Source organism: Salmo salar, chromosome ssa12 (assembly GCF_905237065.1).
Source record: "Salmo salar chromosome ssa12, Ssal_v3.1, whole genome shotgun sequence".
Lineage (NCBI taxonomy): Eukaryota > Metazoa > Chordata > Actinopteri > Salmoniformes > Salmonidae > Salmo > Salmo salar.
The window spans coordinates 7,817,196-7,839,430 of record NC_059453.1 but is presented as its reverse complement, the minus strand read 5'-3'; the positions used below and the strand labels follow the sequence as shown (position 1 = coordinate 7,839,430).

At 42.0% G+C, this 22,235-nt stretch overlaps 1 pseudogene; it reads left to right on the top strand.

The window, feature by feature from the left end:
• The window catches only part of LOC106590735 (zinc finger protein with KRAB and SCAN domains 8-like), a 29,540-nt pseudogene extending 8,422 nt beyond the window's left edge, over positions 1-21,118 (top strand).
• The last annotated feature ends 1,117 nt before the right edge of the window (positions 21,119-22,235 follow it).

The following is a 22,235-nucleotide window of genomic DNA, read 5'->3' as shown; positions in this document are numbered from 1 at the left end:
AGACAAAATGCAACAATTTTGAAGATTTGACTGAGTGACACTTCATATAAGGAGAAAAGTCTATGTAAATTAATTAGGCCCTAATCTATGCATTTACCATGACTGTGAATACAGTTATGTATCTGTTGGTCAACGACACCATAAAAAAATGGTAGGGGCACGATCAGAAAACCAGTCAGTATCTGATGTGACAACCATTTGCCTCGAGTTCATCAGGCTGTTGATTGTGGCCTGTGGAATGTTGTCCCATTCCTCTTTAATGGCTGTGCGAAGTTGCTGGATATTAGCGGATACTGGAACACACTGTCATACATGTCAATGCAGAGCATCCCAAACATGCTCAATGGGTGACATGTCTGGTGTGTATGCAGGCCATGGAAGAACTGAGACATTTTCAGCTTCCAGGAATTGTGTACAGATCGTTGCGACATGGGGCTGTGCATTATCATGCTGAAATATGAGGTGATGGCGGCGGATGAATGGCACGACAATGGGCAACAGGATCTCATCAATCTCATCGCAGTATCTCTGTGCATTCAAATTGCCAACGATAAAATCAAATTGTGTTTGTTGTCCGTAGCTTAGCCTACCCATACTGAACCCCACCACCACCACCATGGGGCACTCTGTTCACAACGTTGTGGAGATTTCATTCTGGTCTCTCTTAAAATAAACTGTCTTTGGCAGGAGGAAATCCAAACTTGGGCGAACCAAAGACGTCCATACCATCAAGACGACACCTCTGCTCTCAGATTGGAAAGAGTTTTACCAAGTTAGTAAGCCTGAAAAGAAATTAGAGGACACACACGGGGAGAAGCCTTACTACTGCTCCCATTGTGGAAAGAGTTTTAGCCAGTTAGTTAACATGAAAAGACATGAAAGGATATACACAGAAGCCAAGCCATTGCTCCCAGTGTGGAGAGAGTTTTAGCTTGTTACGAACCCTCAAAGCTCATGAGAAGAATACACACAGGGGACAAGCCATACCATTGCGCCCACTGTGGAAAGATTTTTAGCCACGTAGGACACCTGAAAGCTCATGAGTGAATACACACGGGGAGAAGCCTTACCACTACTCCCAGCGTGGAAAGCGTTTTAACCAGTTAGGAAAGCTGAAAGAACACATGAGACTGCACACAGGGGAGAAGCCTTACAAATGCTCAGACTGTGGGAAGACATATTACTCATCACAGTCACTTAAAAGTCATGTGAGAATCCACACAGGAGAGAATAATTACTTCTAGCGTGTAAATTGATATTTCACTTCACATTGACTTAAAATTCATCAGAGATCATACACAGTGTTCCCATTGTCTTATATTGTTGACTGAGAATGTGTTTACCTGTTTATACCGTATGAAAATGAATTGTACAAAGTATACTCAAACATATATGTGTATGTTTTTATTAGAAAACGTGTTGAATATGGAGTATGTCAGTTTGAATATAGAGTAGATCAGATTCCATGTGTTTAAATGGTCCTTTTTTAAACTCTGACACTGTGTTTGTGTTTATCTGGGTGTCTTTCCTCCAGCACTACAGATAATCAAATGATATTTGGATTTTCGGATATGGAACTGTAGCCAACATCTCACATTACAGTGCTGGTAGGCTACCTACATGATGAGATTATTATGGATAAGAGTGATATTATTTTATATGTCAAATGGCAACCAAGCATCGGTCATCATGTCACCAAAATAAGACCCTCAAAATGTATTGGAAAGGAGCATCAATCTCATCACGTACACTTTCACCACCCTGTGAAGTTCATAACTTATTTAATCTGTAGCCTAATAAACTGCATGGTTTCCCAAGTCGTAGTGGGAGGACCACACAACATATCATCGCGTGACTCCAAGTTAACTAAGATGTGATGGTTATTATATAAATATTTCCGCATAAAGGAGTTTTCACCGCCATTTCTCACTTATACATTTTTACTGACACAAAAAGACCCCACTATGTCAAACAAACTAACAAATCGTCTGTCGGCATTTATAAAATTGGAAAGGCATATCCTGTTTCCATCAGCCCGGTCATTACTTTTGAAATGGTTGGATCAATATCCACCTTCATGATATGGATGAAGCCTGATTTGGAATGTCTGAGTAGTTCTATCTGATGTCATAATACACCCCTCTGATAATCAAGTGATATTTGGAATGTCTGAGTAGTTCTATCTGATGTCATAATAACCCCTCTGATAATCAAGTGATATTTGGAATGTCTGAGTAGTTCTATCTGATGTCATAATACACCCCTCTGATAATCAAGTGATATTTGGAATGTCTGAGTAGTTCTATCTGATGTCATAATACACTCCCTCTGATAATCAAGTGATATTTGGAATGTCTGAGTAGTTCTATCTGATGTCATAATACACCCCTCTGATAATCAAGTGATATTTGGAATGTCTGAGTAGTTCTATCTGATGTCATAATACACCCCTCTGCTCTCTCCACTGGCTTCCAGTTGAAGCTCGCATCCGCTACAAGACCATGGTGATTGCCTACGGAGCTGTGAAGGGAACGGCACCTCCATACCTTCAGGCTCTGATCAGGCCTTACACCCAAACAAGGGCACTGCGTTCATCCACCTCTGGCCTGCTGGCCCCCCTACCTCTGAGGAAGCACAGTTCCCGCTCAGCCCAGTCAAAACTGTTCGCTGCTCTGGCACCCCAATGGTGGAACAAGCTCCCTCACGACGCCAGGACAGCGGAGTCAATCACCACCTTCCGGAGACACCTGAAACCCCACCTCTTTAAGGAATACCTAGGATAGGATAAAGTAATCCTTCTAACCCCCCCCCTTAAAATATTTAGATGCACTATTGTAAAGTGGTTGTTCCACTGGATATCATAAGGTGAATGCACCAATTTGTAAGTCGCTCTGGATAAGAGCGTCAGCTAAATGACTTAAATGTAAATGTAATAATCAAGTGATATTTGGAATGTCTGAGTAGTTCTATCTGATGTCATAATACACCCCTCTGATAATCAAGTGATATTTGGAATGTCTGAGTAGTTCTATCTGATGTCATAATACACCTCTCTGATAATCAAGTGATATTTGGAATGTCTGAGTAGTTTAAATTGATAATAAGTGAATGGAATGTTGAGTAGTTCTATCTGATGTCATAATACACTCTGATAATCAAGTGATATTTGGAATGTCTGAGTAGTTCTGATGTCATAATACACCTCTCTGATAATCAAGTGATATTTGGAATGTCAAATGTAGTTAAAATGTAGTTAAATCAAACAAACAAATTGTCAGCATTTATCAAATTGTGGATTGAAGTAAAGAGACTCCAGGGACGGTGACGGCTGTGTTGAGCCAGCATTGTTCTCACTATGGAAGAGGGAGCAGGCAGCCATCATCCAGTCTCTCAAGGACAAAGGTGGGAGCACTGGTGTTTGATGACAGCTGATGACAGAAGTGACAGCCCTAGACACACAGCAAAGTCTGACGCGGTCAGTGTTGTTGAGCAGAGAACCAACCAGATTGTTCATGTTGAAGTTGTTCAGGTGCATAATACATTTTATTAGTTTAATTCTGTTTTATTCAATTAGAAAACTGTATAAAGCTGTATGTTTATTATTTCAACACCTGCTCCTAAGCTGTACCTCAGTACATTGACACTGTACCGGTGCCTCCTGTATATAGCCTCGTTATTGTTATTTTATTGTGTTTCATTGTGTTACTTCTTATTTCTTTAGTTAACTCAGCAAATATTTTCTTAACACTTATTTTTCCCAACTGCATTGTTGGTTAAGGGCTTGTAAGTGAGCATTTCACGGTAAAGTCTACACCTGTTGTATTCAGCATTTCACAGTAAGGTCTACTACACCTGTTGTATTCATGTGACAAATAACATTTGATTTGAACTGAATATGGACTATGTCAGTTTCAATGTTACGGTTTTTGATTAAATTGTATTTTTCAAACTCAGGCTGTGTGTGTTTATCTGCGTCATTCCTTGAGCATTTCTTGTGGTCCTGTAGCTCAGTTGGTAGAGTATGGTGCTTGTTAAACCAGGGTTGTGGGTTTGATTCCTGGGACCACCCATATGTAAAGTGTTTGCACACATGACTGCAAATCTCTTTGGATAAAAGTGTCTGCTAAACGGCAGATATATCCACTGATTATACCAAACATTTAGAACAACTTCCTAATATGGAATTGCACCCTCCCCTTTTCCCCTCAGAACATCCTCAATTCATCGGGTTATGGACTCTACAAGGTGTCGAAAGCATTCCACAGGGATGCTGGCCCATGTTGACTCCAATGCTTCCCACAATTGTGTCAAGTTGGCTGGGTGTCCTTTGGGTGCAGTGGGGGCTCCTCAGAGGAGGAAGGGGAGAACCATCATCCTCAGTGATTTTCAGAAAAATAAAAATGTTAAAACATTTAAAACGTTTAATCCTTTTTAGATAAAACGATACTAAATATAATCACGTCACCATATAATTGATTAAAACATACTATTTTGCAAGGAAGGTCTACAGAAGCCTCAACAGCACTCTGTAGGGTAGCTGAGTAGAGAGAGAAAGACAATATCTAAGAGACAGAAGGAGAAGTGAGAGGGAGAGATTTCGTCATTTTTTTCCACTTTCAGTTTCTCTTACTTAGCTAGCAAATGCAGCTAGCTAGTTTAGCCTACTCAAACACCTGGCTCAAACAGAGGGGTGCTATGTTATCTAGCTGGCCACGACTATCCAACACAACACTGGATCTCTTCCAAGTCAAGGTAAGCTTTTGGTTTTACTAATTAATTGCCACCGGCCCGTTGGTGTAATTGCTTAAACTGCTTATTGTACACTACGGTTTCTGCATGATTGAAGCAGGTTTATTAACATGTTAATTCTATTAGCTGTGTTGACTATGACGTTACTTTAGCTAATATGGTGACAACGATGTAGGCTGTGTGTAGCAGTTATGATATGGTTTGGCCTGGAAAGGTTTTTTCGCCTGGCACATACAGATGATGTGTTGTGCATTGAAGTCCAGAAGCAAAGGGAAAAGGTCAGAGGAGGAGATTGCATAGATGTGAGAAGGAAAACAACGTGGCTGTTATGAAAGTGAACTGTGTTCACGTGTGATCAGGGGTGAATTCATTCCGCCAATTGATGTTGAAAAATGTTTCTTAAACGGAACAAAACGGGGATAAACATACCTGAATTTGACCAATAGAAACTCTCGTTTGCAACTGTAGTACTAATGATTACCCACTATATCAGCTAATGCACGCAAGAGTATGCAAGGTGGTATTGAATGTGTCACTGTCTGTCCATGTGTCACTGTCTGTCACCTCAAATTTTTCTCTCGACCTGTGTGCACCTACATTCTAAACATTCATTCATAGGCTAGGTTGTAACAACCTCATGATGGGTATAGGAAAAATTTGAGTATCATGTAGTAGCCTAAACCTATTGCTGTTACATTGAACAGGGTGAGTGGAATATGAATGACAGTCATCTAATATGTTGTAATAGAAATAAGGCCATGCTCATGAAAAAACAAATTGTCTTGCCTCATCTTAAACGGCACTGACCACCACTGTTAGGGCGGTGGACCATTCTTGGTACACATGGGAAACTGTTGAGCTGGAAAAACCCAGCAGCGTTGAGGTTCTTGACACAAACTGGTGCGCCTGGCACCTATTACCATACCCCGTTCAAAGGCACTTAAATATTTTGTCTTCCCTATTCACCCTCTGAATGACATACATACACAATCCATGTCTCATTTGTCTCGCGGCTTAAAAATCCTTATTTAACCCATCTCCCCCCCTTCATCTACACTGATTGAAGTGGATTTAACTAGTGACATCAATAAGGGGATCAAAGCTTTCACCTGGATTCACCTAGTCAGTCTATGTCATGGAAGGAGCAGGTGTTCTTAATGTTTTGTATACTCTGTATATGGCACTACAGATAATCAAGTGCTATTTGTATGTGATTAATTTGCTCTGTTGTTTACAGGATGATTCGTATCTTATAGAGCGTGGCTTTAAGGGAATAGTGCCGTCACATCTAGATAAAAACGAACGTGAAAAATGAACAGAGCAAATGTATACCTACCCACTACCTCTTCATAGCCGTATTTATTCATCATCTACATATACATATTACGCTTCTACGTCTGTGTACAGTAAAGTATTATTTGTAAGACGTAAGAGAAAATATATCAGCTTATTGTTAAATTATTATGACGTTCTTTCCAATACTAAAAGTGTTATAACTGTTGTTTCCAAACTGCGTTACTCACTCCAGCCATCAGATGGCGATGTGCGTCTTTCAGGTGACGCTTCTTGCGTGACGTATAATGGACTGGACGGGACGCTTCTTCAGGAACAACAACACGGCTACTCTTTCAACCACGTCGGTAGCTTGCTAGCTAACATAAAACTGAAAGATTGAGGCTTTAGACCATGTTTATGTACATAGCTAATATCAGTGTTGTAAACACATTTCTGTCGACGTATCAACTGGTTACCTTTAACCTAATTTGCAAACGTGTTAAAGATTGATACTGAGCCTAGCGCTTGGCTTGTCGCTAATGCTAACTAGCTAGTTAACATCCCCGACCATGAGCACACTAAACTACTCATCCCCTGCTAAAGAAGAGGTCTGTTGTATGGAGAAAGAAGCTCTGGCGCTGAACATTGTCGTGAAAGAAGAAGAGGAGTATGTTTTCGTGAAAGAAGAGAAAGAACCTTTTAGGGAGGAAGAGGATGCTGTCTCAATAAAGGTGAAGAATGAAGACGTTTTGGGAGTGAAAGAGGAGACAGAAGATCTGATTAACACCAGTGAGTACTGTCTTAAAAACGGGCTCAAACTATGCCGTTGTTGAACTGTGGGGCATTCTACTGAACAACACTTGAATATGTTGTTCAGTACTGTATAAATTGTTAATGCAGTCTGCCATTAGTACATATATTTATTCAATTCTCCATATGGTCTATATTAAAGTTCACCTCATCTAATATAACAGGCTTTTAAAATTCAATATTGGTGTGTAATTTCTACTTAAAATTTCAAAGGCATGCAAAAGGCACATATTTCGTGGAACAACCCTTGACATTTGCAACACAAACAGTATTTTAGGAAATCATGATGATGAAAATGCCCGTATTTGGCCCTGTTTAGATATATTAATGCCTCTTGTAAGACCCTATGATTGTAATAGACGTAAGTTTACCATCTGTTTGATGTTCTCATTCACACAGGAGAGAGACATGACTATCGTGGATCCTCTGGGGAGCTTCAACAACATCCTGATGCTGACGAGTCAGAGAAGAGTCTCTCCAGATCAGAACACCAGATGGTACAGCTTGGTCTGGTCTAGCATACAGCTTGTTCTATCAGGGTCTGGGCTGGGTTTCTGTAAAGCACTTTATGACAACAGTGGCATCAGCATCCATAATGACATGTGTCTGTGTCCCCTCTTTATGGTTACCAGGACAACGCTAGCCCTTCCTCTCTCCTGGAGTCCCCGTGTCGTGCCTCTCCTGGTAGCACCTTACTGCTGGGTTTGAAGAGTTTGTCTGTGCTGCTGGTGGACTGCAGGAAAACAACGGGGATGAGTGGTACTGTGAGAGGAGGAGAAGAGAAGAAAGGATCAGATTTGACACATCAAAGTAAGTGCTGTAGTTTAGTTTGAACAAATAAAATAGATCTGCCCACTGGTATCTGTTACCAGGACAACCAGCAGTGTTCTGTTGACATGAAGATAGACTGGTGTGAATTGATATCATATGAATATCATAACACTGAAAAAGGATTCTGCCAATGAAAAGCGAGAAACCAATAGACCATATAAAACCTTGATGAAAGTTAGCTTTAGGAGAAAGTTTCAAGATGATCTGATGTAAGGTGCATGTTTTACAAAAACTTTTCCTAAAAACATCAATCAATGAAATGTATTTATATAGCCCTTCTTACATCAGCTGATATCTCAAAGTGCTGTACAGTTGTGGCCAAAAGTTTTGAGAATGACACAAATATTAATTTTCACAAAGTTTGCTGTCTCAGTTTGTATGATGGCAATTTGCATATACTCCAGAATGTTATGAAGAGTGATCAGATGAATTGCAATCAATTGCAACGTCCCTCTTTGCCATGCAAATGAACTGAATCCCTTCACAGGCAAGGATATTGCTGCCAGTAAGATTGCAACTAAATCAATAATTTATCGGATCATCAAGAACATAAAGGAGAGCGGTTCAATTGTTGTGAAAAACCGTGCATCTGCACGCACGGTGAGGCGAAGACTTTTGGAGGATGGCCTGGTGTCAAGAAGGGCAGCAAAGAAGCCAATTCTCTCCAGGAAAAACATCAGGGACAGACTGATATTCTGCAAAAGGTACAGGGATTGGACTACTGAGGACTGGGGTAAAGTCATTTTCTCTGATGAATCCCCTTTCCGATTGTTTGGGGCATTGTGGTAGATAAGCAGCTGTGCTGAAGGAGAAAGAACATAAATACATTGGCTATGGGAGGAGAAGATGACATCTGGTTCTGATAGAGCAACAGGCCACGGTGGGAGGCATAGCGACCTGACAACCAGACTTGAGTTATGCAGAAGGGCCCCAAATACTCAAGATAGCCAGACAAAGGGGCACAGAGGAAAGGATGAGCATGCAGTGCATGCATTCTTTTTTGTACCACATGAGGAGGCCCTGCTAGCATTATAACCTATACAGCTGTCAGATGTGGGCGTTAACAAGCAACAACTGATATGGAGAGATAATGGTAAAGAACGGTCAAGGGAAGCTATTTTCATATAGAGGGAGGGGACTCTATACGTTATGCAAAGACAGAATCCTATAAAGATAGGACTCTGTAATATGAGAATTTAGTCTTTTCCATGGAAGGGCTTGGCTCTGTTACGTGTGTAATAGGGTCCTTCCATGGAAGGGCTCGGCTTTGTTACTCTGTATTAAAGTCTATATTGAATTCACAAGTTCTTGTAAGAGTATTATGTTCTTAAGACAATTTTCCACGACAGCATCCGGAAAAAAGTTTGTCCGGAGTAGACAAGGTGAGCGCTACCATCAGTCCTGTGTCATGCCAACAGTAAAGCATCCCAAGACCATTCATGTGTGGGGTTACTTCTCGGCCAAGGGAGTGGGCTCACTTACAGTTTTGCCTAAGAACACAGCCATGAATAAAGAATGGTACCAACAGATCCTCCGAGAGCAACTTCTCCCAACCATCCAGGAACAGTTTGGTGACGAACAATGCCTTTCCCAGCATGATGGAGCACCTTGCCATAAGGCAAAAGTGATAACTAAGTGGCTCGGGGAACAAAACATCGATATTTTGGGTCCATGGCCAGGAATCTCCCCAGACCTTAATCCCATTGAGAACTTGTGGTCAATCCTCAAGAGGCGGGTGGACAAACGAAAACCCACAAATTCTGACAAACTCCAAGCATTGATTATGCAAGAATGGGCTGCCATCAGTCAGGATGAGGCCCAGAAGTTAATTGACAGCATGCCAGGGTGGATTGCGTAGGTTTTGAAAAAGGGTCAACAATGCAAATATTGACTCTTTGCATCAACTTCATGTAATTGTCAATAAAAGCCTTTGACACTTATGAAATGCTTGTAATTATGCTTCAGTTTTCCATAGTAACATCTGACAAAAATATCCAAAGACACTGAAGCAGCAAACTTTGTGGAAATTAATATTTGTGTCATTCTCAACATTTTTGGCCACGACTGTACAGAAACCCAGCCTAAAACCCCAAACCGCAAGCAATGCAGGTGTAGAAGCACGGTGGCTAGGAAAAACTCCCTAGAAAGGCCAGAACCTAGGAAGAAACCTAGAGAGGAACCAGGCTATGAGGGGTGGCCAGTCCTCTTCTGGCTGTGCTGGGTGGAGATTATAACAGAACATGGCCAAGATGTTCAAATGTTCATAGATGACCAGCAGGGTCAAATAATAATAATCACAGTGGTTGTCGAGGGTGCAACAGGTCAGCACTTCAGGAGTAAATGGCAGTTGGCTTTTCATTGCCGATCATTCAGAGTATCTGAAATGTACTTAAATGTATCTCTACCGCTCCTGCTGTCTCTAGAGAGTTGAAAACAGCAGGTCTGGGACAGGTAGCACGTCCGGTGAACAGGTCAGGGTTCCATAGCCGCAGGCAGAACAGTTGACACTGGAGCAGCAGCACAGCCAGGTGGACTGGGGGACAGCAAGGAGTCATCAGGCCAGGTAGTCCTGAGGCATGGTCCTAGGGCTCAGGTCCTCCGAGAGAAAGAGAGAATTAGAGAGACCATAAATTCACACAGGACATCGGATAAGACAGGAGAAATACTCCAGATATAACAGACTGACCCTAGCCCCCCGACACAAACTACCGCAGCATAAATACTGGAGGCTGAGACGGGAGGGATCGGGAGACACTGTGGCCCCATCCGACGATACCCCCTGACAGGTCCAAACAGGCAGGATATAACCCCAACCACTTTGCCAAAGCACAGCCCCCACACCGCTAGAGGGATATCTCCAACCACCAACTTACCATCCTGAGACAAGGCAGAGTATAGCCCACAAAGATCCCCGCCACGGCACAACCCAAGGGGGGGCGCCAACCCGGACAGGAAGATCATGTCAGTGACTCAACCCACTCAAGTGACGCACCCCTCCTAGGGACGGCATGGAAGAGCACCAGTAAGCCAGTGACTCAGTCCCTGTAATAGGGATAGAGGCAGAGAATCCAAGTGGAGAGAGGGGAACCGGCCAGGCAGAGACAGCAAGAGCGGTTCGTTGCTCCAGTGCCTTTCCGTTCACCTTCACACTCCTGGGCCAGACTACACTCAATCATATGACCTACTGAAGAGATGAGTCTTCAATAAAGACTTAAAAGTTGAGACCGAGTCTGCGTCTCTCACATGGGTAGGCAGACGATTCCATAAAAATGGAGCTCTATAGGAGAAAGCCCTGCCTCCAGCTGTTTGTTTTGAAATTTTAGGGACAGTAAGGAGGCCTGCGTTTTGTGACCGTAGCGTACGTGTAGGTATGTACGGCAGGACCAAATCGAAAAGATAGGTAGGAGCAAGCCCATGTAATGCTTTGTCGGTTAGCAGTAAAACCTTGAAGTCAGACCTTGCCTTAACAGGAAGCCAGTGTAGAGAGGTTAGCACTGGAGTAATATGATCAAAGGTTTTGGTTCTAGTCAAGATTCTAGCAGCCGTGTTTTGCACTAACTGAAGTTTATTTGGTGCTTTATCCGGGTAGCCGGAAAGTAGAGCATTGTAGTAGTCTAACCTAGAAGTGACAAAAGCATGGATTCATTTTTCTGCATCATTTTTGGACAGAAAGCTTCTGATTTTTGCAATGTTACGTAGATGGAAAAAAGCTGTCCTTGAAACAGTCTTGATATGTTCGTCAAAAGAGAGATCAGGGTCTAGAGTAACGCCGAGGTTCTTCACAGTTTTACTTGAGACGACTGTACAACCATCAAGATTAATTGTCAGATTCAACAGAAGATCTCTTTGTTTCTTGGGACCTAGAACAAGCATCTCTGTTTTGTCCGAGTTTAAAAGTAGAACATTTGCAGCCATCCACTTCCTTATGTTTGAAACACAGGCTTCCAGGGAGGGCAATTTTGGGGCTTCACCATGTTTCATCGAAATGTACAGCTGTGTGTCATCCGCATTGCAGTGAAATTTAACATTATGTTTCCGAATGACATCACCAAGAGGTAAAATATATAGAGAAAACAATAGTGGTCCTTAAACGGAACGGATCACCAGAATTTACAGTTGATTTGTCAGAGGACAAACCATCCACAGAGACAAACTGATATCTTTCCGACAGATAAGATCTAAACCAGGCCAGAACTTGTCCGCTTAGACCAATTTGGGTTTCCAATCTCTCAAAAAAAATGTGGTGATCGATGGTATCAAAAGCAGCACTAAGGTCTAGGAGCACGAGGACAGATGCAGAGCCTCGGTCTGACGCCATTAAAAGGTCATTTACCACCTTCACAAGTGCAGTCTCAGTGCTATGATGGGGTCTAAAACCAGACTGAAGCATTTCGTATACATTGTTTGTCTACAGGAAGGCAGTGAGTTGCTGTGCAACAGCTTTTTCAAAACATTTTGAGAGGAGTGGGAGATCCGATATAGGTCGATAGTTTTACATTTCTTCTGCGTCAGGGTTTGGCTTTTTCAAGAGAGGCTTTATTACTGCCACTTTTAGTGAGTTTGGTACACATCCGGTGGATAGAGAGCCGTTTATTATGTTCAACATAGGATGGCCAAGCACAGGAAGCAGCTCTTTCAGTAGTTGGAATATGGTCCAGTATGCAGCTTGAAGGTTTAGAGGCCATGATTATTTTAATCAATGTGTCAAGAGATATAGTACTAAAACACTTTAGTGTCTCCCTTGATCCTAGGTCCTGGCAGAGTTGTGCAGACTCAGGACAACTGAGCTTTAGAGGAATACTCAGATTTAAAGAGGAGTCCGTAATTTGCTTTCTAATGATCATGATCTTTTCCTCGAAGAAGTTCATTAATTTATCACTGCTGAGGTGAAAGCCACCCTCTCTTGGGGAATGCTGCTTTTTAGTTAGCTTTGCGACAGTATCAAAAATACATTTTGGATTGTTCTTATTTTCCTAAATTTAAGTTGGAAAAATAGGATGATCGAGCAGCAGTGAGGGCTCTTCGATCCTGCACGGTACTGTCTTTCCAAGCTAGTTGGAGAAGACTTCCAGTTTGGTGTGGCGCCATTTCCATTACAATTTTCTGGAAGCTTGCTTCAAAGCTCGTGTATTTTCTGTATACCAGGGAGCTAGTTTCTTATGATAGATGTTTTTAGTTTTTAGGGGTGCAACTGCATCTAGAGTATTGCGCAAGGTTAAATTGAGTTCCTCAGTTAGGTGGTTAACTGATTTTTGTACTCTGACGTCCTTGGGTAGGCGGAGGGAGTCTAGAAGGGCATCTAGCAGTCTTTGGGTTGTCTGAGAATTTATTGCACGACTTTTGATGATCCTTGGTTGGGGTCTGAGCAGATTATTTGTTGTGATTGCAAACGTAATAAAATGGTGGTCCGATAGTCCAGGATTATGAGGAAAAACATTAAGATCCACAACATTTATTCCACAGGACAAAACTAGGTCCAGAGTATGACTGTGGCAGTGAGTAGGTCCAGAGACATGTTTGACAAAACCCACTGAGTCGATGATGGCTCCAAAAGCCTTTTGGAGTGGGTCTGTGGACTTTTCCATGTGAATGTTAAAGTCACCAAAAATGTGAATATTATCTGCCATGACTACAATGTCCGATTAGGAATTCAGGGAACTCAGTGAGGAACACTGTATATGGCCCAGGAGGCCTGTAAACAGTAGCTATAAAAAGTGATTGAGTCGGCTGCATAGATTTCATTACTAGAAGCTCAAAAGACAAAAAACTATTTTTTTTGTAAATTGAAATATGCTTTCATAAATGTTAGCAACACCTCCGCCTTTGCAGGATGCATGGGGGATATGGTCACTAGTGTAACCAGGTGAGGCCCCATTTAACACAGCAAATTCATCAGGCTTAAGCCATGTTTCAGTCAGGCCAATCACATCAAGATTATGATCAGGGATTAGTTCATTGACTATAACTGCCTTGGAAGTGAGGGATCTAACAATAAGTAGCCCTATTTTGAGATGTGAGGTATCACAATCTCTTTCAATAATGGCAGGAATGGAGGAGGTCTTTATACTAGTGAGATTGCTGAGGCGAACACCGCCATGTTTAGTTTTCCCCAACCTAGGTCGAGGCACAGACACGTTCTCAATAGGGATAGCTGAGCTGACTACACTGACTGTGCTAGTGGCAGACTCCACTAAGCTGGCAGGCTGGCTAACAGCCTGCTTCCTGGCCTGCACCCTATCTCATTGTGGAGCTAGAGGAGTTAGAGCCCTGTCGATGTTCGTAGATAAGATGAGAGCACCCCTCCAGCTAGGATGGAGTCCGTCACTCCTCAACAGGCCAGGCTTGGTCCTGTTTGTGGGTGAGTCCCAGAAAGCGGGCCAATTATCTACAAATTCTATCTTTTGGGAGGGGCAGAAAACAGTTTTCAACCAGCGATTGAGTTGTGAGACTCTGCTGTAGAGCTCATCACTCGCCCTAACTGGGAGGGGGCCTGAGACAATTACTTGATGACGATATCTTTCTAGCTGATTTACACGCTGAAGCTATGTTGCGCTTGGTGACCTCTGACTGTTTCATCCTAACATCGTTGGTGCCGATGTGGATAACAATATCCCTATACTCTCTACACTCGCCAGTTTTAGCTTTAGCCAGCACCATCTTCAGATTAGCCTTAACGTCGGTAGCCCTGCCCCCTGGTAAACAGTGTATGATCACTGGATGATTCATTTTAAGTCTAATACTGCAGGTAATGGAGTCACCAATGACTAGGGTTTTCAATTTGTCAGAGCTAACGGTGGGAGGCTTCGGCGTCTCAGACCCCGTAACGGGAGGAGTTGAGACCAGAGAAGGCTCGGCCTCCGACTCGCTGCTTAATGGGGAGAACCGGTTGAAAGTTTCTATCGGCTGAATGAGCGACACCGGTTGAGCATTCCTACAGCATTTCCCTCCAGAAGCCATGAGAAAGTTGTCCGGCTGCGGGCACCGTGCGAGGGGATTTATACTAACGTTACTATCTGTACTTACTGGTGGCACAGACGCTGTTTCATCCTTTCCTACACTGAAATGACCCTTGCCTAACGGCTCCGTCTGAAGCTGGGCTTGCAGCACAGCTCTCCTCACCATAAGGCGATCGATCTCCTGTATATTATGAGTACAGCGACTGTAATTAGAAGGCATAATGTTAATGTTACTACTTAGCTTCGGCTGGTGGAGGTCCTCAGAACCACGTCCAGATAAAGCGTCCGGAGTGAAAAAGTTGAATGAAAAAAGTCGAGCGAGGGGGGAAAAACGAAAAATATAAACGGTAATTAAAAAATAGAAACCTTAAAGTTGGCAGGTAGCAAATGATGTATGTTACATTGCCTGTCTCAGTCAACACCCCTATCTTTACAAGACTCTAGAAGAGGCAGACAAAACTCCAGACACTTCAATGTGGTCTGTATTACTTCATTAACATCTGATCTACAGAACTTGTTAAAAATGGCAAATATATATTTTACAACAGGCTTATTTTTTTGGTCTTGGCCTCTGTCTCTGTAATGGACAAAATTCATTTAATTTCCTACTTTAACAGGTCAAATAAAGCCTGAACTCCAACATATAGACCTTACAGAACATGGTTTCATTTGGAAATGACTAACTTTATTGATTTCATGTGTAACTGATGCCAGTGTGCTGCTAACAGTTTAGTTTCCTCCACTGTCCCCATACTGGACTCAAACTAGTGATCCTCTGCTCCTCAACACACGTGACCGCTTTCCTTGACAATTAACTCTATTCAGAGTGCTAGAGCCACACACTCACTATAGCACAATAAGTGGTGTGTATTTAACAGATGGTGAGATCAGAAACATCAGTCCCTTTGTTTCTCTTTCAGAGCTACTCTGCTTTCTGACGAGGGAAAGCCTTTTCAACTATAAAGGTGTATTTGTGTCGTGGAAATATTGAATCCAATATTTCTCAGATACCGGAGCTTGTGAATTCAAATAGACTTTATTACAAAAGTAACAGAAGCCGAGCAATTCCATGGAACGATTGACTTGTCTTGTTCAAAACATCAGTATTTATACATTTCCACTAGACACGTTCCCTCCTTTCTATGTAAATGATTAAATCCCCTTGGCCGTGCGCCACCATTATCTTTCTGTTTTAATTCTGGCTTGTTTACGCCAACATCTGACTCAGTTTAGATTATATTGGTGGCGCAACCACAGGTTCACTATAAAAAATAATACATTTATGACATATATGTTCCCAGTATAAGTACATTTCCAATTAATACAACCATGTCTTCCCAATACATATACATAGCTTTTGGCCCCTGTATTGGTTGGTAAAAATGCATAGTCATTGTCCCACACCAGTTCAGGTCTGTGTCACTTGGAAATGATTAACCCTTGTGCCTGTCTAGTAACCTTGACTAGATTCTATGTGGCCCCAAACAGTCTGGTCTTTGTAGGCTCAGCTTATTCACATATATACCTCTTAGTTCTGTTTCTTCATGTCTAGTAGTTCTAACTCTATGTTGGACCATTCCTGTACATCCACATGGTTTCCACCTTCATTCTGCTTACACATGTCTAATGTTAAACCTTATATTGCTTCTTCTTCCTACTTCCAAAGGAAATAGTATAGGTACTGGAAAATCACCAGATGACTGGAGACTCTCCAACATGGGTACTGGAAAATTACAAAAGAGCTGGATTTTTCCCCAACAGCGGCCATTTAGGCCTTCAACAACAATACAGTGGAGGAACACCCCCTGATCTGTTGTTTTATGAAGGGTCACCTACGCCCAGCACCCAAACAGCTAGTCCCATTTTGGGAATTTTCTATTGTGCTTCAGGCCATTTCCACTGCTGGAGCCGCTGGAAAGAATAAAAATTACATTTCTCTCGTTTAAAACTGCTTTACTTAAGCCATTACATCCGTATAATGAGTTCCACCCCCAAACCTTCATGAGTTTCTATAGTAGCAAGGATCTGACACCTCCGGAGGGCTTGATGGCTCAATCCACCAGAGGTATGGTTACAACATAGGCATTGTTCAAAGGCATCTCTGTTCAAGAGATCTGTAATGCAGCATGTTGTGGTGATATACCTTCATGAGGTTCTACTGACTGGACATCACTACACATACGGTGAGTAGAGTGGGGACCTCTGAGGGATGATCCTGTCTAGACTTGGCATCAGAGATTATATGAGCTCCATGGCAGACCTCAGAGGGATGATCCTGTCTAGACTTGGCATCAGAGAGTATATGAGCTATATGGCAGACCTCAGAGGGATGATCCTGTTTAGACTTGGCATTACAGTATATTATGTTAAACAATATATACAAAATCTCTATATTTGTCAATATTCATAAATTGTAAGAAATGTTTGAACGAAATCAAAATACAAATCAAATGTTATTTTATTTGTCACATGCGATGAATACAACCTTACTGTGAAATGCTGAATAGAACAGGTGTAGACCTTACTGTGAAATGCTTACTTACAAGCCCTTAACCAACACTGCAGTTTTAAGAAAAAAATAGATAAGTAAAGAATAATTAAAGAGCAGCAGTAAAATAACAGTAGCAAGGCTGTATACAGGTATTACCGGTACAGAGTCAATGTGGAGGCTGTATACAGGTATTACCGGTACAGAGTCAATGTGGAGGCTGTATACAGGTATTACCGGTACTGAGTCAATGTGGAGGCTGTATACAGGTATTACCGGTACTGAGTCAATGTGGAGGCTGTATACAGGTATTACCGGTACAGAGTCAATGTGGAGGCTGTATACAGGGGGTACCGGTACAGGGTAGTCAAGGAAAAATACTACTCCTATTACAGAGCATGTGGTAAAGATTCATATGACACCCATTGTTGGAGGACTGTAGCATCTAGTGATGAAACATTATGGAGTCTTAAAGGAGGATTGTAGCATCTAATGATGAAACATTATGGAGTCTTAAAGGAGGACTGTAGTATCTAATGATGAAACATTATGGAGTCTTAAAGGAGGACTGGGATGGAAAGGGGAGACCTAGTCAGTCACAACTGAATGCATTCAACTGGAATGTACCTTCCGCATTGAACCCAACCCCTCTGAATCAGAGTGGTGAGGGGGCTGCCTTAATCGACGTCCACGTCATCGGCGCCCGGGGAGCAGTTGTTGGGGGTTAACTGCCTTGCTCGAGTAGAACGGCAGCTTTTTCCACCTTGCGGATTCGAACCAGCGACCTTTCGGTTACTAGCCCAACATTCTTAACCTCTAGTCTACAAATGTCCAACTTCAATTCATTATTTGTCAATGATGCTTTAAAGGAGAAGTTTACCCAACATCCAGAACTCCTAAGTGATTCCATACTATGAAACTAGTCCAGTGGAGTTTAACCTCTCCCCCCTCTCTCTCCCTGTAGTGTTGTACTGAAACGGCTGCAAAAACGTGACTCGTGACGTTGCTGGATGCGGGCCTCACTCTGCTGCCAAAATATATACAAATATGATGTCATAGTGAATTCATGACATGTGAATGAAAAATTGAGCTGAGGTGCATCCTGTTTCCATTGATCATCCTTGAGATGTTGTTTCTACAACTTGACTGGATTCCACCTGTGGTAAATTGAATTGATTGGACATGATTTGAATAAGGTCCCACAGTCGACATGTCAGAGCAAAAACCAAGCCCTGAGGTCGAAGGAATTGTCCTTGAGAGAGGATTGAGTGACAGCACAGATTGGGGGAAGTGTACCAAAACATTTCTGCGGCATTGCAGGTCCCAAAAAACACAAGGGCCTCGATCATATACAGAACAAAAATATAAACGCAACAATTTCAACGATTTACAGTTCATATAAGGAAATCAGTCAATGTAAATAAATTAGGCCCTAATCTATGTACTTCACATGACTGGGCAGGGGCACAGCCATGGGTGGGTTTGGGAGGGCATAAGCCCACCCACCCACTGGGGAGCCAGGCCCAGCAAATGAGAATGAGTTTTCCTCACAAAAGACCTTGATTACAGAGAGAAATACTCCTCAGTTTCATCATCTTTCCAGGTGGCTGGTCTCAGACGATGTGGATCTCCTGGGCTGGCGTTGTTATATGTGGTCTGTGGTTGTGAGCAAGGTTGGATGTACTGCCAAATTCTCTAAAACGATGTTGGAGGCGGCTTATGGTAGAGAAATTAACATTCCATTTTCTGGCAACAGCTCCAGTGGATATACCTGCAGTCAGCATGCCATTTGCATGCTCCCTCAAAACTTGAGACATCTGTGGTGTTGTGTGACAAAACTGCACATTTTAGAGTGGCCTTTTATTCTCCCCAGCACAAGATGTAATGATCATGCTGTTTCATCGGCTTCTTGATATGCCACACCTGTCAAGTGGATGGATTATCTTGGCAAAGGAGAAATGTTCAATTAACAGGGATGTAAACAAACTTGTGCACCAAATTTTGTGCGTAAGTGAAGAATTCTGGGATTTTTTATTTCAGCTCATGAAACATGGGACCAAGACTTTACATGTTGTATTTATATTTTTTGGAACATCTACCCAAATCGACAACGGGGAGATCTGGGTAGATGTGCTTTGTGTCTGTCTCTAAGTTTTGGACTTTCACACAAAATGACTTCTTTACTTATTTTAGGGTTTAAGGAAGTGTGTAGGTCACATTCTGTATCATACAGCTATAAAGGTTGTATATTTAGAACCACCTGCTTGATAGGAATCCAGCGATGTCTGTGTCTTGAGTGTCGTAGAACTGTATTGTGTTCTGACTTATAAAACGGAATGAATAAGTAATGTAAACATATCAGTAATTACCTGGATGCTCTACAATTTTATTTTTTAAATCATACGAAGATTGTTTAAAATTATGAAATGTTTGAAAACTGGCCTCAGGTTATTGAGGGATCTGATTTGGATTAAACCTCATAGCAAGGCAGTTTTGTGGAGATTTCATTCTGGTCTCTTTAAATAAACACTGTTTTTGGCAGGAGGAAAACCAAACTTGAAGGAACCAAAGACATCCAAACCAGCAATAAGACACCTCTGCTGCCAGTGTGGAAAGAGTTTTAACCAGTTAGAAAGCCTGAAAAGACATGAGAGGATACACACAGGGGAGAAGCCATACCATTGCTCCCAGTGTGGAACGAGTTTTAGCCAGATGGGAAGCCTGAAAGTTCATGAGCGAATACACACAGGGGAGAAGCCTTACCACTGCTCCCAGTGTGGAAAGTGTTTTAACCGGTCAGGAATGCTGAAACAACACATGAGACTGCACACAGGGGAGAAGCCTTACTACTGCTCCCATTGTGGAAAGCGATTTAGCCAGTTAGGACACCTGAAAGCCCATGAGCGAATACACACAGGGGAGAAGCCTTACCACTGCTCCCAGTGTGGAAAGCGTTTTGCCCACTTAGTACACCTGAAAGCTCATGGACGAATACACACAGGGGAGAAGCCTTACCAATGCTTCCATTGTGGAAAGCGTTTTAGCCAGTTAGGACACTTGAAAGCTCATGAGCGAATACACACGGGGAGAAGCCTTACCGCTTCTCCCAGTGTGGAAAGAGTTTTAAGGGGTCAGGAATGCTGAAAGAACACATGAGACTGCACACAGGGGAGAAGCCTTACAAATGTTCAGACTGTGGGAAGACATATTACTCATCACAGTCACTTAAATGTCATGTGAGAGTCCACACAGGAGAGAAGAATTACTTCTAGTGTGTAAATTGATATTTCACATCACATTGACTTAATTACTTCTCCTAGTGTGTACATTGATATTTCACATCACATTGACTTAAAATTCATCAGAGAACAGACACAGTGTTCCCGTTGTCTTATATTGTTGACTGAGAATGTGTTTACTTCTTATTACAAAGTGTACTCAAACATATATTTGTGTGCTTTTATTAGAAATTAAGAATTGAATATGGAGTATGTCAGTTTGAATATAGAGTAGATCAGATTCCATGTGTTTAAATGGTCCTTTTTAAACTCTGCCTGTGTTTGTTTATATGCATGTGTCATTCCTCCAGCACTACAGATAATCAAGTGATACTTGGATGTGATGCATTTGCTCCAACATTCCCATTGTTGGCCCACTGATGATTTAATGAAATTAAAATGTTTACTGACTCTGTAATGCAAAATGTTAATTGTGATTATTGAAATGAAAATGTTCACAGACTCTGTAATCGAATATTTTAAGCATATGTGTCCACATAACTGAGTATGTGACTAACCTTGTGAAACTGTCCTATTATAATCTCCTGTTCTTGGGAGTATCATCCTGTGTTGCAAACCAATTTGCACCTGTGTCCTTGTATGAATAAAGTCCCTCCCAGGAACAGGAAACCATAAAGATATGTGCTCATCACCCAATGCTTCAGGAATTCAGACTGTCTCCTCTGCGCTGTTATTCTCTCTGAGCTCAGAAATAAAGAATCTTGGTTTGACTTGGACTCCAGCAGATTCTTATTTTATAATATCCAACACAACTCTCCCACAGATTGCTGTTTATCATTGTCTCAATGAAGAGTTCCTTGTTCCACTTTCCTGGGGCCATTTACAAGCCTTGTGATTTCCAATTATCTTGCTGTTAAATTCCCATGTACAGAATGAGAAATACAAGTTAAATGGGTTTCCATCACATTTTCAACTCTACTGATGATTTTTTTTAAAATTCTCCCCAATTTCGTGGTATCCAATTGGTAGTTACAGTCTTGTCTCATCGCTGCAACTCCCGTACAGACTCGGGAGAGGCGGAGGTCGAGAGCCATGCGTCCTCCGAAACACGACCCAACCGAGCCACACTGCTTCTTGACACAATGCACATCCAACCCAGAAGCCAGCCGTACCAATGTGTCGGAGGAAACACCGTACACCTGGCGACCAAACAAAAACTGTTTAATAGCAAATGTGCTCTGCGGCTAGGCTACCTACGTGATGAGATTATTATGGATTAGAGAGATATTATTTCATTTGTCAAATGGCAACCAAGCATCATTCATCATTTCACCAGAATAAGACCCTCAAAATGTATTGGAAAGGAGCATCAATCTCATCACATGCACTTTCACCACCCTGTGAAGTTCATAACTTATTTCATCTGTAGCCTAATAAACTGCATGGTTTCCCAATAACATATCATCGCGTGACTCCAAGTTAACTTCAATATGATGGTTGTTATATAACTATTTGTGCATAAAGGCGTTTGTACCGCCATTTCTCACATAATACATTTTTGCTGATACAAAACGATCCCACCATGTCAATCGAACTAACAAATCGTCTGTCGGCATTTATAAAATTGGAAAGGCATATCCTGTTTCCATCAGCCTGGTCATTACTTTTGAAATGGTTGGATCAATATCCACCTTCATGATTTGGATGAAGCTTGATTTGGAATGTCTGAGTCGTTCTATCTGATGTCATAATAACCCCTCTGATAATCAAGTGATATTTGGAATGTCTGAGTAGTTCTATCTGATGTCATAATACACCCCTCTGATAATCAAGTGATATTTGGAATGTCTGAGTAGTTCTATCTGATGTCATAATACACCCCTCTGA